The sequence below is a fragment of the Nannobrachium achirus genome (genome assembly GCF_963921795.1).
Source record: "Nannobrachium achirus genome assembly, chromosome: 2".
In the NCBI taxonomy this organism is placed as follows: Eukaryota; Metazoa; Chordata; class Actinopteri; order Myctophiformes; family Myctophidae; genus Nannobrachium; species Nannobrachium achirus.
In genome coordinates, this window is record NC_137811.1 from 67,858,455 (window position 1) to 67,873,382 (window position 14,928).

The window sequence follows — 14,928 nt, forward strand, 5'->3', positions numbered from 1 at the left end:
CCAGCTGGAGCCCCAGATACCTGATCACATCTGTCAGGGTTTTGGCAGACGAATCAATGCAGCTCATAGTAAAATCCATACTGTACATAAGCCAGGCACAGCTGTATAGCTCATTTCAAGCTGCTGTTTCTTATGTCAGGACCTCCAAATAGCCATAGCCTCTGACTGCTGCCTCCCTATTGTGAAACGACACGGCAGAATGAAGAATAAGGCTAAGTGAAAAGCCTATCTATCTACTGTATAACCTGCATAGAGATCTGCTATTTTAGCTTTTTTTAAATTCTAGAATTTCAAATTCTATCATTTTGTATATCTCTGCTGTCGCGCCGAAACCTCCTATGTAACTCCAAAATGTTAATTTTCAGGAAAATGAGCTCAAGTGGAGTTAGGAGGTCTTGACCGAAGGGCTTTTTAATACTTTTCATTGGTTCAATATTAGTTTAACCGACACACAGACTTAAAGTTTGTAGTGTTCAATAGCACAGATTTATGAAAAAAGAGAGGGCCAATCGGGCTGAGTTATCTGGTTTGGCAGAAAGTGTGGAGTTAGGAGGTTTTGTCCCAAGCACTTTTTACTACTTTCCATTGGTTCAATATTATTTAATAATTGTGACAGGCCTGCTGACAGCGTGTCACAGGTTGGAGTCCCGATCTCGACGGCCTTTGCTGCTTGTCACTGCCCTTCTCTCTCCCCTATTTCCTCTCAGCCGTACTGTCTATCTCTGTCAATAAAGGCATGAAAGCAAAATAAATATATCTATGGCCTAATGAAAGTCGGTTTGGGGATCTGTGACATGAAATAGTTTGAAAACCCAGGACTTGGAGACTTGACTTGTTCCCCACATTGTGATGCCTTGTGAGCTTGCGGATTTTTGCAACTGCATTTGTCCTACGACAAAGTATATACAGTATAGGGCTAGTTTGTTCCTTACTCCTCTGAATTGCCAAGACATGCATGAAATGATGCAATCTTTTCTCCAGCTTTCTTTTTGTTGTATAACATCTTGTTTAAAGCCAGCTTGTTTTGTAGGAAGCAGCCGTGTGCCGTGTTACATAACGCAGATATTTACAAAAAAAGGTTTGAGAAAGCTCAAATTTCAAGTTTGAAATTTAAGTTAATTTGCCACTTTACCATTTCCAAAATGCACCCAAATGCATTTGTGTCCCCATCCGGAATCAATGGGGGTAAATTTATTGTAATAAAATCATTATCTTCAGAATGCGACAAAAAACTAAAAAATATTATTGAACTCAAGTCTCCATGGTGTGAGTAATCAATATAAAAAAAGTCATTTTGGGGGTGAACTCCTCCTTTTAAAGCAGACTGTTTCAAATTCGTCCAAAGAGAAAGACGCCAATCAGCTGCAGGTCCCCAACACTTCTGTCACCTCCTTGAGACCATATGTGGACACGTGTGTCTCACAGAAAATGAGTTGTTGTGGACGACTGCTGCAGTTGGATTAACAACCACATGAATCTCTTTCAGCAAAACAAATCATCAACAAAAATGATCTTTGTGGGAGTGATTTTTCAGTCAGTGACTGTGGGTGGTGAATTGCACTCTATGACAGTGTTTATAGTATTCCATTTTACTGTGGTAGCAAACAGCCACATATTTTATTACACAGTTAATGATCATGATCACTCAGTTACTTTGGATTGCAACAGATAGAATATTTGAATAATCATATGGAAAAGAGGATAGTTAATTAATATTAAAAAAGCGAATCCAACCTCAAAATGTCTCCTCTCTTCTCCATGCTGTTGTCTAGTGCCTGTGGTTCTCAACATGTGGGTCGGGGCCCCCAGGGGGGTCCGCAAACTATTTTGGGGGGGGGGGGGTCCCCCAGATGATTAACTTAATGTACAACATTGTTTTCTCACTCAACAGTAAACAAACCAACACAGTTTTAAGTGTGTAGACTGTAGAGGCTATCTTCACATTTCTAAAGTGACAATTTAAGGTATTTTTAATACCTCTAAAATGACAAATTAAACATTGGCGAAATTGTCAAATAAAATACTCAATGCCTCGCAACGCAACCTTTGCTGTTGCGGCCTTAAAAGCTTGAGAACCACTGGTGTAGTGGTTACCAAACGGTAATTGTGGGAATTTGTGACAACTACACATACAACTATCCAAAATTAATTTACTATATCAGTAGGCCTACTGTGCGTGCAGTTATTCCCCAATACAGATGGATACCCCCCCCCAAAAAAATAATATTTGTTTGTAACCACTTTCAACTTGGTGTCCCTGTTTTGGCCATGTCATTAATTATAGGCAAAACCGATATACATTATGTTTTTGTATTTACTTACGCAAATATCCATATCGACAGCCTTTTTTTTTTTTTTTTTTGCTACAGAAGTGTCCTGGGATTTGCCCAGTTGTGTGAAAACCACAGTTGTGGGGTGGAATATTGTTGATAGATGCTTAGTTCCAGTTGTCTTGGCGTCATTAGTTTACTGTCTACTGTAGCACAGCCTTTATGGTTTATTGTAGCCAGAGGCCATAGAGAGAGGGAGAGAATATTTTACGTATAAAGCACATTTGAAAAACAACCAGAGTTGACTAAAGTGCTGTACAACATGTAAAAAAACGGAAAATAAACACCATAACAGGAGGTTAAAACATGAATGTTAAAACCCACACAAAATATAACCGATATACAATAACACAAAGAGCAAAAGATAAAAGTCCTTTGACTTGGAGAATGGTTTAAAAATGGTTCAAAGGAGGGAGAAGTGAGGGGTGTTCAAGGGGGAAATGTGTCTGTTCACGTCCGTTTGAAGAACCGTGGTCCGATAGAATGTATGTTTTGTTTTTGCAAACATACTCTACTAATTCAGTTATAGATGTAGTTGTAGATCTGTGCTGTGTTTTATCTGCATTTCCTATCTGTCCTCCCGCTGCTTGTAAAACACTTAGCGCTGCATTTTGTGTATGAAAGAGACTGTAAAAAAGAAAAAAATAATACGAGTATTAATTTGGCTCACTTCTGGCAGAGAGATAGGCTTATAGCCAGAATATTCCAGCTGACACAAGTAAAGCGTCGAACTATGCAGTCTGTTTTGAAAACAGATTTTTTTGAAAGCGTACGTTTTTTTTTGTGTCCTCGCCCCCTCATTCTGATGCTTGTGCTCGCTGTAGAAATTCAACAAATGTTGAAACTAAATGATAAAACGGTCGATGTAAATGGTGCATTTATATAGCGCTTTTATCCAAAGCACTGTACAATGTGCATTCCATTCACCCATTCACACAGCGATGTGGGAGAAAACCATGCAAGGCACCAGCCTGCTCATCAGAAGAAGTTGGGTCTTGGCTCAAGGAAGCTTCGACACTAACCCAGGGGGATTGAACCGGGAACCTTCCGATTCCCGATCGACCACTCTACTTCCTGAGCCACTCGAGGCCCCGAACTAAATGCAGTATTATTGATAGCAACATAATCCAACGAGATATCTTCATATTATTCATATTATCATATTATACATGTCATTTTGTTGCTATAGAATATGGATTTCTGTTGGAGTCCTGTGTGTCCCACTGAGTTCTTATCCTGTGTTTATTGACAAGGAGAGCAGGAAGACTCCGAAGGAAACGGGAATAGAGTCTGGTGGGATTTGACCCCCGGGCCAGTAGGGCTGTGGCTGTGGCGATGATGACCTTAACAGCTACGCAACCTGAACCTATGCATTGTCCCCCATCTAAGCCTAATTATAAGTCCATTGTATGACATGTCGCTTACTGACAGGACATCATGTCGGTGACATGTCGCTTACTGACAGCGGCGTTGTTAGTGTCGTACATCGGTTCCTGTCAGCAAGCGACAAATTTTGTCTAAAATTGTTGTTTAATGTCTCTGTACCGTCCCTTTACGTTGTTACCACACGTGCGCGTGTGTGTGTGTGTGTGTGTGTGTGTGTGTGTGTGTGTGTGTGTGTGTGTGTGTGTGTGTGTGTGTGTGTGTGTGTGTGTGTGTGTGTGTGTGTGTGTGTGTGTGTGTGTGTGTGTGTGTGTGTGTGTGTGTGTGTGCGCGCATGCGCGCATGTGTGCATGTGTGTGCGTGTGTAAGCACCAGATGAGATGTGAATGCACTGAGTCAGTTCAACTGAATTTAAATGTGTCTTTCTGTATGTATGCAGACTGTGCACCAGTGATTTGATTTAAATCCCATCACTCCTGACTGAGACCCCACATCAGTCGCATGAAAAACATGATTGTTATACACATTTCACAACAACATGCACACTAACGATCAACATGCAGGCAGCAGAGAGACACTTAATTTAGTCAGGTGAAATGTTAACTTGCACACTCCTTTTGGTCGCAGTCTAGAGCCCTGCTCAGGCAGAGAGGTTCAGAAAAGGCAGTCACTGGCGGTCTGCAAATAGGATACATTTTGTACAAAATCAAAACATTGTGCTAAATTGGTGCTTGCCAGAACAGCAGGCCTAGACTGTTCTCATTTGCCCGCTCTTTTTTTCCTACTTGACCCTGCCTGGCAAAGTGGCAATCGTGCAACCGTTAAAGTCGGACTCTGCAGACTCTATAATTTGAATATTGTCTAAGTAAGAGATAGGCTGGCCAGAGAAATTGGTCAGCAAGAGCAGCTCGCAACGCGGCACGAAGAGACAAACATTGGGAAAATGAAAAACAATTAATACAAAAAATACAAAAAAGTAATCGCCCTCTCACGTAGGACAATATCAGTCACCAGAACCAAGGACGGGTGTTTTCGACTAATCTAACATGGTTAGATTTGTGTCTGATAAAATGAATATCAAATATCTAAATACTGAATCAAGCAACTGAAAACTATCTGGGGTGTTCAGAAAAGCCTGGATAAAATGACCCGACATCTTTTTTTAAAGTGACATACCCCTACAGTACAGTAACCTATAAGTATTACAGTAGGCTTGAGTTGAGCATGATGAAGGAACATTGAGAACGGTGGCAGACCTCAGAGCATATTAGAGCACATGTAGAGGGCTGTAGGTGTACAAGAAGAAGTTTGGCACGGCTCAGCTCAGCTCTCTGATCAGAATAGACATCGATTCTGAAACTGAACCGTGCCAGGAACTAAATGGATTATGTGATTAAAGTGCAATTGGCGTAACACATGCTGCACAGCAGTGAAATATTCTCGCCAAACCCATAGCTTAAATAATAAACTAGGGGTCTTCAACAGGGGGTCCGCGACCCCTAGGGGGTCAGCGGGGATACTGCAGGGGGTCCCCAAAATTGTTGGAGAAAGAAAAAAACCTTTAAATATATGTTTTATTTTCATTTTTAAAAAGAAAGAAGAGATGTAATTTGTCTTAAAATATAAAAAACACATGATTCTGTCTCTTTTGAATAGCTTGTATACATGATTATTGTGCATTGGACAGATTTTTAGTGATAGATTGATTGTATTGACATTGATTCTCAGTTAATAAGATATGTTTATAAATGGCAGTGGTACGGCCACTTGTACATGCATGTTTAAAATAAAAGCATGAATATATTAATCTATTATTGCGACCAAAGGTCTCAGTTTACCATGAGAAATGTCACAGCTTGTCTGCGTGTAGACGTGAAGCTGTGTGTGTAGGTTGGTTCCCTTTGACATCACAGGTGACATCGCCTATGTAAAAGTCCATATATGGGTATCCCCCACAGAATCCCTTATGCCCATATACTGTACTGTATGAAGATCCCTGATGTCATCGATATATATATCACTGGCCAGATGGCCAAGACATGGCCCATATCTGTTTGGCTGGTTCAGATAGGCATCTCCATGTATGGGCATAGCATATATTGTATGTTGTGATGTCATGGGAACCACTTTAACAGAATCCCTTTTATGCCCATATATGGAGATCCCTGATATCAATATTAAGCCCATATCTAACAGGACTTCATATGGGAATGCCCATATATGGAGAAGAAGACAGCCCATATCTGTGCGTCTGGTTCAGACAGGTATCTCCATGTATGGGCATAAAAGGGATGTACTATATACAGTACATGGATCTCCATATATGGGTAACTGGTCCGATATACATCACTGGCCAGATGGCCAAGAATTGGCGCGACTTCGTCCCGCATGTCGCCCTGAGGCGTCTTACTAGTTTTAATAGCATAGTATTGAATGCACAATAACATGGTATGTTTATCCACAACTTTCCAACATCCCATAATGCATTGCGCAGAAGTTGAACGGAGCTTCCGGCGCCGCAGCCGAGTGTGATCTACAAGCTCACAACGGTTGCATCTGCGACGCGACGTGAGCTTGTATGTCTGCTGGAAGTGTGGTGCAAAACATTCTCCAGTAAATTCCCGCGGAAAGAGGTGGATACACATGAAACACTATACATAAATACAATGTTGTAGCCCCACCCCCACCCTACGAGGTAGGGGGTCCCTGCTCCATCTCCCCATCAGTTTGGGGGTCCCTGGCCTGAAAATGTTGAAGACCCCTGACCTAGACACCAACATGGCTGTCTTTACCCTGAAGCCTACGTCGTGGTTTGCTCGTTAACGTCTTTGGAGGTCATTTTAATCCTCTGCCCTCACTGTGGTTGTTGCTAAGTAACTGATGATTTTAGGTCATCTGATGTAGAGATGGGCTTCCATGCCAACGAGGACCCCCAAATAGCTCCTGCATAGCCCTCTGGCTGCTGCAGACCCCCTACTGTGAAATGGCTTCACACTGCGATGCGTAGTGTCTGTAGATCAGCTATTATTGAACATCTTTGAATACTTTGAGAAATTTGTGAAAATTTGTTGACTTGCCCAAAATATCAAAGTGAAGGGAATATCCGCACTCTCTTAAATAATGTCTTAAGATTTCTTTATTTATAAATATGCACAGCAGCAGCAGTCTATCTAGATACCGGTACACTACTCGTCGTTAATGCGACACACCCGTGGACGCGGTCGGGGAGGGAGAGCGAGGCAGACCAAAGCTCCACATTTGAAACACTAGCCTGGGTGCCAGCCAGAGCGCTCCGACTACGTTCCATGGATTTTGTCACTCCGCTTCTAGTCTCTAGACAGAACAGACTCCATGCTAACGCAAGGAAGAGCAATTATTTATCTTTCTACTATAATAGACAGGCCAGCTCCTGGTGTTGTTTAAGCATGTCATTGATAGACTCTCACACCACTGCTTCTACAGATTCCTCCTTTCACACATACATCGCTGCATTTCCACCCTACATTCCTAGCTGCTTTCCCTGAACGTATTGTACCTGCACGATGTACAATTAAACAAAACAATTTAATGCTATGACGCGAATTACATCATAGTACGTCCATTAGAAACCTTCCGGCCGAAACACAGACTTACAAATAGTTCCACTGTGCAGTGTACTTACGAGTGTAGTAGGCCTACTGTGTCCCCTGGTGGCAGGAACAGTGTAGTGCAGACATTACGACACACACACACACACACACACACACACACACACACACACACACACACACACAAAATACATGAAGAAACAGTGCTTTTTGTGGGCAACATGGCTTGGAGCAGTTGTGCGTGTGTGCATGTGAGCACGCGAAGCGTGCAATTTCTAGATATGAGTGGCCGCGTCAGCGGCCGCGAATTTCTAGTTATAATTATTATTAGGGCTTTGATGCAAGTTCTGATGGGTGCAGCTGCATAAGTTGTGTTGCTTAAAGTAATGCGCCGTTGTGCTCTCCTCTCAGCTGCTGCTTAGCGGATAAAGAGTGAAAAAAGTCGATCGACGCGTAGATTTTCGGCCTCAACATTTCGATTCGCAAATAATGCGTCGATTAACATCCCTAGTATTAATCCAGATAGAAGTATTGTTTTGCCCCAAATAAGTCATGCATCCCCATTTTTGGGCAAAACAACTTTCTAAATGTTTCAGGCTATTGTTACTCTGTCATTCATACGACAAAGTATATACTAAAGGGCTTAAGTAGTACTATATACTATATACTATAGGCGATCTTTAAGTAGTACTTGTCTATGCCCAGTACAGCTGTGTAGTACTTGTCTATGCCCAGTACAGCTGTGTAGTACTTGTCTATGCCCAGTGCAGCTGTGTAGTACTTGTCTATGCCCAGTACAGCTGTTTAGTACTTGTCTATGCCCAGTACAGCTGTGTAGTACTTGTCTATGCCCAGTACAGCTGCGTAGTAATTGTCTATCTATGCCCGGCACAGCTGTATTTTGCTGACTCATGCTGAGGCTGGAATGGAGTGTAGCTGACATCACAACCTGCTGACTCATCACACACCTGTCAGTCAGCTGAGACTCCAGAGGTGCTTAACCACGGTTGGAGAATTAAAGTTGTCAGTCCAGTAAATCTCTGTGACCTCTTTTTGGCCTGTGATTGGTGAAATACCCCTGTCAATCAAGTAACCCCTCCCACCGTTGTTATCAGTATGATTGGACAATCGATACGCACCAAGAAGTGATGAAGTTGTGACACAATTCTTGGCCTGGTCATTGGGCAAGCAGCGCACACGCACGCACGCACGCACGCACGCACGCACGCACGCACGCACGCACGCACGCATGCACACTCAGACAGTGAGGAGAGTTTTAGCACTTCCACTTCTGTCAACCTTCTAATCTTAATTCAAGAAGAATAGCGAAACTAGCCGATCTTCAAGCTCACAATGCAGCGCATTGTGACGTGTTGTGAGCTTGTGGATTGGCAATTTTTTTACTGTTTGTGAAATTCTTTGAAGATTTTATTTTATTTTATTTTATTATCCTTGAATATTTAAAATACTAACGGCATGCCCAAATTAGGGATGTTGGGTTCAAAGTGCGTAATGCAGTTAAGATAATTACTTAATTTATTTTGTAGAAACACTGTAGGCAAGTAGATCAGGTGGAATTCCTAGTAAAGTCCAAGGCATAGCATTCAGTTGGAAAAATGTAAAAAGCCTTTATTGCGGCAAGACTGGCAAAGCATAAAAGTAACTCGCAAGTAACCAATGTGTTTTGGTTTAAAGAGCCTTCATCAGTTGCCCATGTTATCCAATCAGCCAGGAGATAACCTATTTATCAGCTTTAATTTTACAGTGTTCCATTTCCAATTTTTCCAACCTGAAAATGTGTTTTCTATTTACTAAAGACTAAAGAGCTGGAGAGATGGTGTTACTGAACAAACACTGTATACTACAGCAATGATTGTTATCAAAATCTTTAGCTATTTAACACTTACTTTAACAAAAAAGAAATTGCAAAAATGCAAGATTTCTTTATCGTTACGTAGGGGTGGGCGATATGGTGATAAATATCGTTGAGACGATACAATGTCTCCAGAATATTCCTTTTCAGAGATATCGTATATATCGTGATACAACTAGAGGTTCGCGGCCCTTCGGGCCGCTCACATCTAGAGTCCACGCCCGCTTTTTTTTTTTTTATTAAAAAAAAAAGTAAAAAAAAAAAAAAAAAAAAATTGAATAAAAAAACGTTTTGGCCTAATTGTGTTATTATTGTTACTGTAATAGGCCTGCCAATGTTTTATTTTCATTATTTCAATGTTTTCATTTTAGCAACACACACACACACACACACACACACACACACACACACACACACACACACACACACACACACACACACACACACACACACACACACACACACACACACACACACACAGACAGACAGACAGACAGACAGACAGTATCTTGCTGTGAACTCTAAAGGTGAGTGGCCCGAAGGGCCGCGAACTTCTTGTAAGATACAGGCTCTCGGCTAGCGATTGAGTCTCTCTCTCTCTCTCTCTCTCTCTCTCTCTCTCTCTCTCTCTCTCTCTCTCTCTCTCTCTCTCTCTCTCTCCCCTGTGCAGCGGCCCCCCCCCCTTCCCTCTTGTAACCTGAGACTCTCTCTCTCTCTCTCTCCCTCTCTCTTGCTCTCTAGCGAATGAGCGGACGGCATAGGGTTAGGGGCGGTATTCCTTACGCCCTAGACGACTACCTATGAATTGAAGTGGATGTAAAGGGGGCGTGGAAGTGGGATGCACACACACACACACACACACACACAGACAGACAGACAGACAGACAGACAGACAGACAGTATCTTGCTGTGAACTCTAGAGGTGAGTGGCCCGAAGGGCCGCGAACTTCTTGTAAGATACAGGCTCTCGGCTAGCGATTGAGTCTCTCTCTCTCTCTCTCTCTCTCTCTCTCTCTCTCTCTCTCTCTCTCTCTCTCTCTCTCTCTCTCTCTCTCTCTCTCCCCCTGTGCAGCGCCCCCCCCCCTTCCCTCTTGTAACCTGAGACTCTCTCTCTCTCTCTCTCTCTTGCTCTCTAGCGAATGAGCGGACGGCATAGGGTTAGGGGCGGTATTCCTTACGCCCTAGACGACTACCTATGAATTGAAGTGGATGTAAAGGGGGCGTGGAAGTGGGATGCGGCAATAAGCCCATTGTAAATATAAGATGAGGGAGCCTTATAAAAAATCCTGTTGAATTGTTAATACAGAGATTCTTTGCAGAATGCGTTTAAACCTACATTTTGGTCTAAATCAGTAGTTCTCAAACTTTAAAATGTCAATGTCTCCCCCTTAACTCTGACGGTATACAAATGACGGGTCCATTTGGTTTCATTTGTATACTGTCAAGAGTTACATACTTTTAAAGGTCAATTTAGACCTCCCAAAAGGAACCCAGAGAGTCCATGGACCCCACTTTGAGGACCACTGGTCTAAATGGTCTGTTACTCCTTTTTCTTTTAGTTTTTGTTACCATGTAGGTGGTTGTATTGTAACTTGAAAAACAACCATAAAAGAACAACATGAAAAAGAATCGTGATAAGATTGTGTATCGTGATACAGCTTGGAAGAATATTGTGATATCGTATTTTTCCATATCTCCCACCCCTATCGTTATACTGTTGTGTACAGCTAAATAAGAGTAAATGTGTTATTTATTCCCTAGCTGAGACTGAGGGTGATCTCTGCAGCTGCACGATAGCGACACCTACAGGTTGGTGGTCAGGGACAGGGTGCCTGTTCAGCAGGGACTGGCTGTTTCTGCCTGTTCGCACAGTGCCCGCGACTAATTGAATTACGCGATTAGTTGCAATTGGCAGAACACACTTCTGCACAGCAGCGAAACACTGGCGTCAAACCAGCAGCTTAAATAATAACCTAGAATGTAACATGCCTGAGTGTCTTTCTTTACCCAGAGGCCCACAACAGTACATGGTTTGGTCGTTAACTGAGGTCATATTATTAATCATAATCCCTCGCCGCGGCTGTTGCTAAGTAACTGATGATTCGAGGTCATCTGACAGAGAGATGGGTGTGTGTATTATTATCTTGTGCAGGGGTCTTCAACGTTTTTCAGGCCAAAGAACCCCTTAGCTGAGAGAAAGATGAAGCAGGGACCCCCAGTATATACTGTATACAATTGTGTTGCAGAAGAAACCTTGATAGATTTCATAGATGGCTTCATTGACTTGTTTGACAGCGCTATCACTGTGTAGCGTTGTGTTGGATTCTTTTTTTTTGAGCGGTGGTGACGCCGCTCCTTAGAATGGCCGTGTGTGTATGTCTGTAGCCTGAGGTGTATGCAGGAGTGTGTATCCGTGTATGTGTCTGTAGCCTGATGTTGAGTCTAGCCTGAGCATCAATTGCAACAAACACGCACGCACACGCACACACGCACGCACGCACATACACACGCACGCACGGCCATGTGTGTATCAGTGTATGTATGTATGTATGTATGTCTGTCTGTGGGTCTGTAGCCTGGAGTTAGTGGAGTAACACTGCTTGACCAAAGAGGGTGCTGTTGTGTCTAGCCTGAAAATCAACTGCAACACTCTCTCTCTCTCTCTCTCTCTCTCTCTCTCTCTCTCTCTCTCTCTCTCTCTCTCTCTCTCTCTCTCTCTCTCTCTCTCTCTCTCTCTCTCTCTCTCTCTCACACACACACACACAGGGAGGGGGGGGGGGGGGAGGGTCACACACACACAGGGAGTAGAGCCCCATACAGGGAGGACACACACACACGATGGATGGATGGTTGGATGGATGGATGGATGGATACCAGAGAGGTGCTGTTGAGTCTAGTCTGCCCTGAGCATCAACTGCAATAGCACCATATTATTATAATTTTTATCATTATTATTTTTTAATAATAATATTATATATTATAATATTTACTTTTTTTTAATTATTATTATTATTATTTATATATATATATATATATATATATATATATATTTGTTTTGCTGTTGCGCAGCCTCCACGACCACCGCTCAGTTCACACGGGTGTGATTTTTTGTTCTATCGATTACTCACCCCATAGAGAGATTTTTTGTTTTTGTTGCATTCCTAAGCTAATCATTTGATTATAATAAATGTACACCCACTTCCGCATGGATACTCAAATGCATTTGGGTCCCCATCCGGTATCAATGGGCCTACAAAGAGTCTTATTGGCTTAGTAATGTGACTAAAACACACACAAAAAAAATTCTTTTAGGTATTTAATGGGTTAATACAGTGTCTCTCAAACTTTTACATTTCAAGGTCTCTCCTTAACTCTGACAGTATACAAATGGAACCAAATGGACCCTAACAGGTCCATTTGGTTCCATTTGTATGCTGTTAGAGTTACAGACTTGTGTGGGTCAATTTAGACCCTACATAAAGGAACCCAGTCCCTAGCCTAGCTGAGCTAGACATCCCAGCCATGTTAAAACAAGGTAGGGTAGCTAACTAACTGCAGTATCCTGCAGTTAGTTAGCTAGATGCATTATCTAGGCTGGTTATACCAGGCTACCCAGTCCCTAGAATCCACTTTGAGAAACACTGGGTTAATCAATTGACAGTAGAGTAGTGGTTCTTTAACATTTTTGGCTCAGGGGGGGGGGGGGGGGGGGGGGCAACCCTGTAAATAACATTTTCATCCGTGCAGCATCCCTGAATTGCATTGTTACTTTACAATACCTTACCTTCATGTCAAATATGTCATCTTTCCCACTAAGATACAGAATGTCACGTGGAAAACCTGAGAGAATATCTGTTTTAGGACAGATTGAAAATAACTTCTGTACTTGGCATTTAACCAGTTAAACTCCAGCATCCCTATTCTGGCAGGGAACAGTCACCAAAATAGACGATCTGTAAAAGCTCCCAACGTGATTGTAGATTAAGCTTGTAGATCTGCTATTTTTGTTGAAGCGACTTGGCGTACTGTAGGCTGAAAAAGATCACACCAAGTTCAGTGCAACTCAGGTCATTTTAACTAAGTATAAGTTGTATAAGTATAAATATTATCATATCATATAAAGTATTCTGAGGCACCCCTAGACTTAAGTCACGGTACCCTAGGCCAGGGTGCCACGGCTCCCACTTTGAGAAAACCCTGCAGTAGAGCTGTCCCCAGTCCCTCTAGTATTTGTTTACATACTCTCTGCCATACAGCTTGGTTAAAATAACCTTTTTATTCATTTATTCAAGTAAGTCCCAGATGGTAGCTTCAAACACAGCCCTGGCGTTGTAATCAAAGCCAGGATGGTTGCAGTCATGTGGTCAGGGTCCAACCAACCACCAGTGTGCCTGGTGTATGGGAACTCACTATTCTGGGCCTTGTAAAAGCACAATCAGTGATGCAAATGTCAACAAAAGTGTTCAGTCTCATCATCCTATGATGCACAGTTACAAACGACAAATTAACCTTTTTCCCCAGATTGCATCTTTCTTACCTCAGGAATCTAATATCATTATGATGAGGTTTGAGGATCTTGTGTTGTTTATTTGTTTATTTGTTTTAGGGGCACCTTTTGGGGCGCTATTAATACATTCAGGGAGCGCTTAGGGGTTAAAGGGCCTACACCATGCTTTTAAAACTATATTTTTTGTATAAATATATGCTCAAAATTGAGTCTTAGACAGGTTTTAACCCTCAACAAACACTCTGACCATTCCTTTGTTTGTTCTAGCTCTACTATAATGAGGCTCTCCAGCTGCAATACCAAAAACGGCCTCTGTTTGCTCAGTGGCGCATCTAGTGGGGTTTTTCCAAAGAAAAAAATTTTTTTTTGAAAAAATTTTTTTTTTGAAAAAAAAAATATATATATATTTTATTTTTTATTTTTTTTTAAACAGAAACGTGTGTGACGTCACACGCGTCAATTCTCAGAACAGCACTGTTCTGAGAGCTTCTCATCTCTGTCTTCCCAAAACCAGAGAAAGACACACTTGTCAGAAATAGGACTTTGTGAGGATAGAAGGTGCCAGTGGGACACCAAAAAAAGGTTTTAAAATAGAAAAAGTGAAAATTCATGGTGTAGGTCCTTTAAGTGTCTTGCTCATGGACACTTTGGCCCCTTTTTATGATATAAACGCAGACAGACTTATTACAATGCTTTGCATCGCTTCACGTCTCAACTAAAAATAGCAGTGGGGGACATGTTTTTATTCTGACCAGAACCCTAGATGATTGACTCAGCTCTGGACACGACTAACACTGTAGACACCAGATCAACCAGTTTTAAACTGTATGGTTTGTTTACAATGGTAATGCTTGTCTTTAAAACAATGTCTCTCCCGTGGACAAATCAAACTCTTTAAGAATGTACATGAACTAAATAATAAATTGATTAAATCATTCCGTTAACACGCCATTTGTTCTCTTCTTTGTTCTCTTCCAGATATTTCCAGGATATCATCATACTACGCTGGTAAGTCAACTTTTATTTTGAATCCACGTTCCTCCTGTAGTTGTTGGATGCGTGGTTGAGCTAGCTGTTGGCACCAGTGTAAACATATCATTTGAAATGGTAACATCTGCAGGTTATCAATCGGTACAGTAACTCATATGATTGATAACCTGCAAATAGACACAGAAAACAACACTTAACACAATTAGTGCCTCTTAATCTGAAGGTTGCTTGGTGCCTCGGTGCCACGCGGTTTCCTCC

General features: G+C 41.9%; 1 protein-coding gene across 2 annotated transcripts in view; it reads left to right on the plus strand.

The window, feature by feature from the left end:
- LOC308307160 (focal adhesion kinase 1-like) overlaps positions 1 to 14,928 on the plus strand; it is a 158,466-nt gene that overhangs the window by 9,047 nt on the left and 134,491 nt on the right. For both annotated transcript variants that reach the window (XM_080752326.1, XM_080752327.1), the window contains exon 2: positions 14,659 to 14,688. The gene's annotated coding sequence lies outside the window, so the exon portion shown is untranslated. The remainder of the gene's footprint in view (positions 1 to 14,658; positions 14,689 to 14,928) is intronic.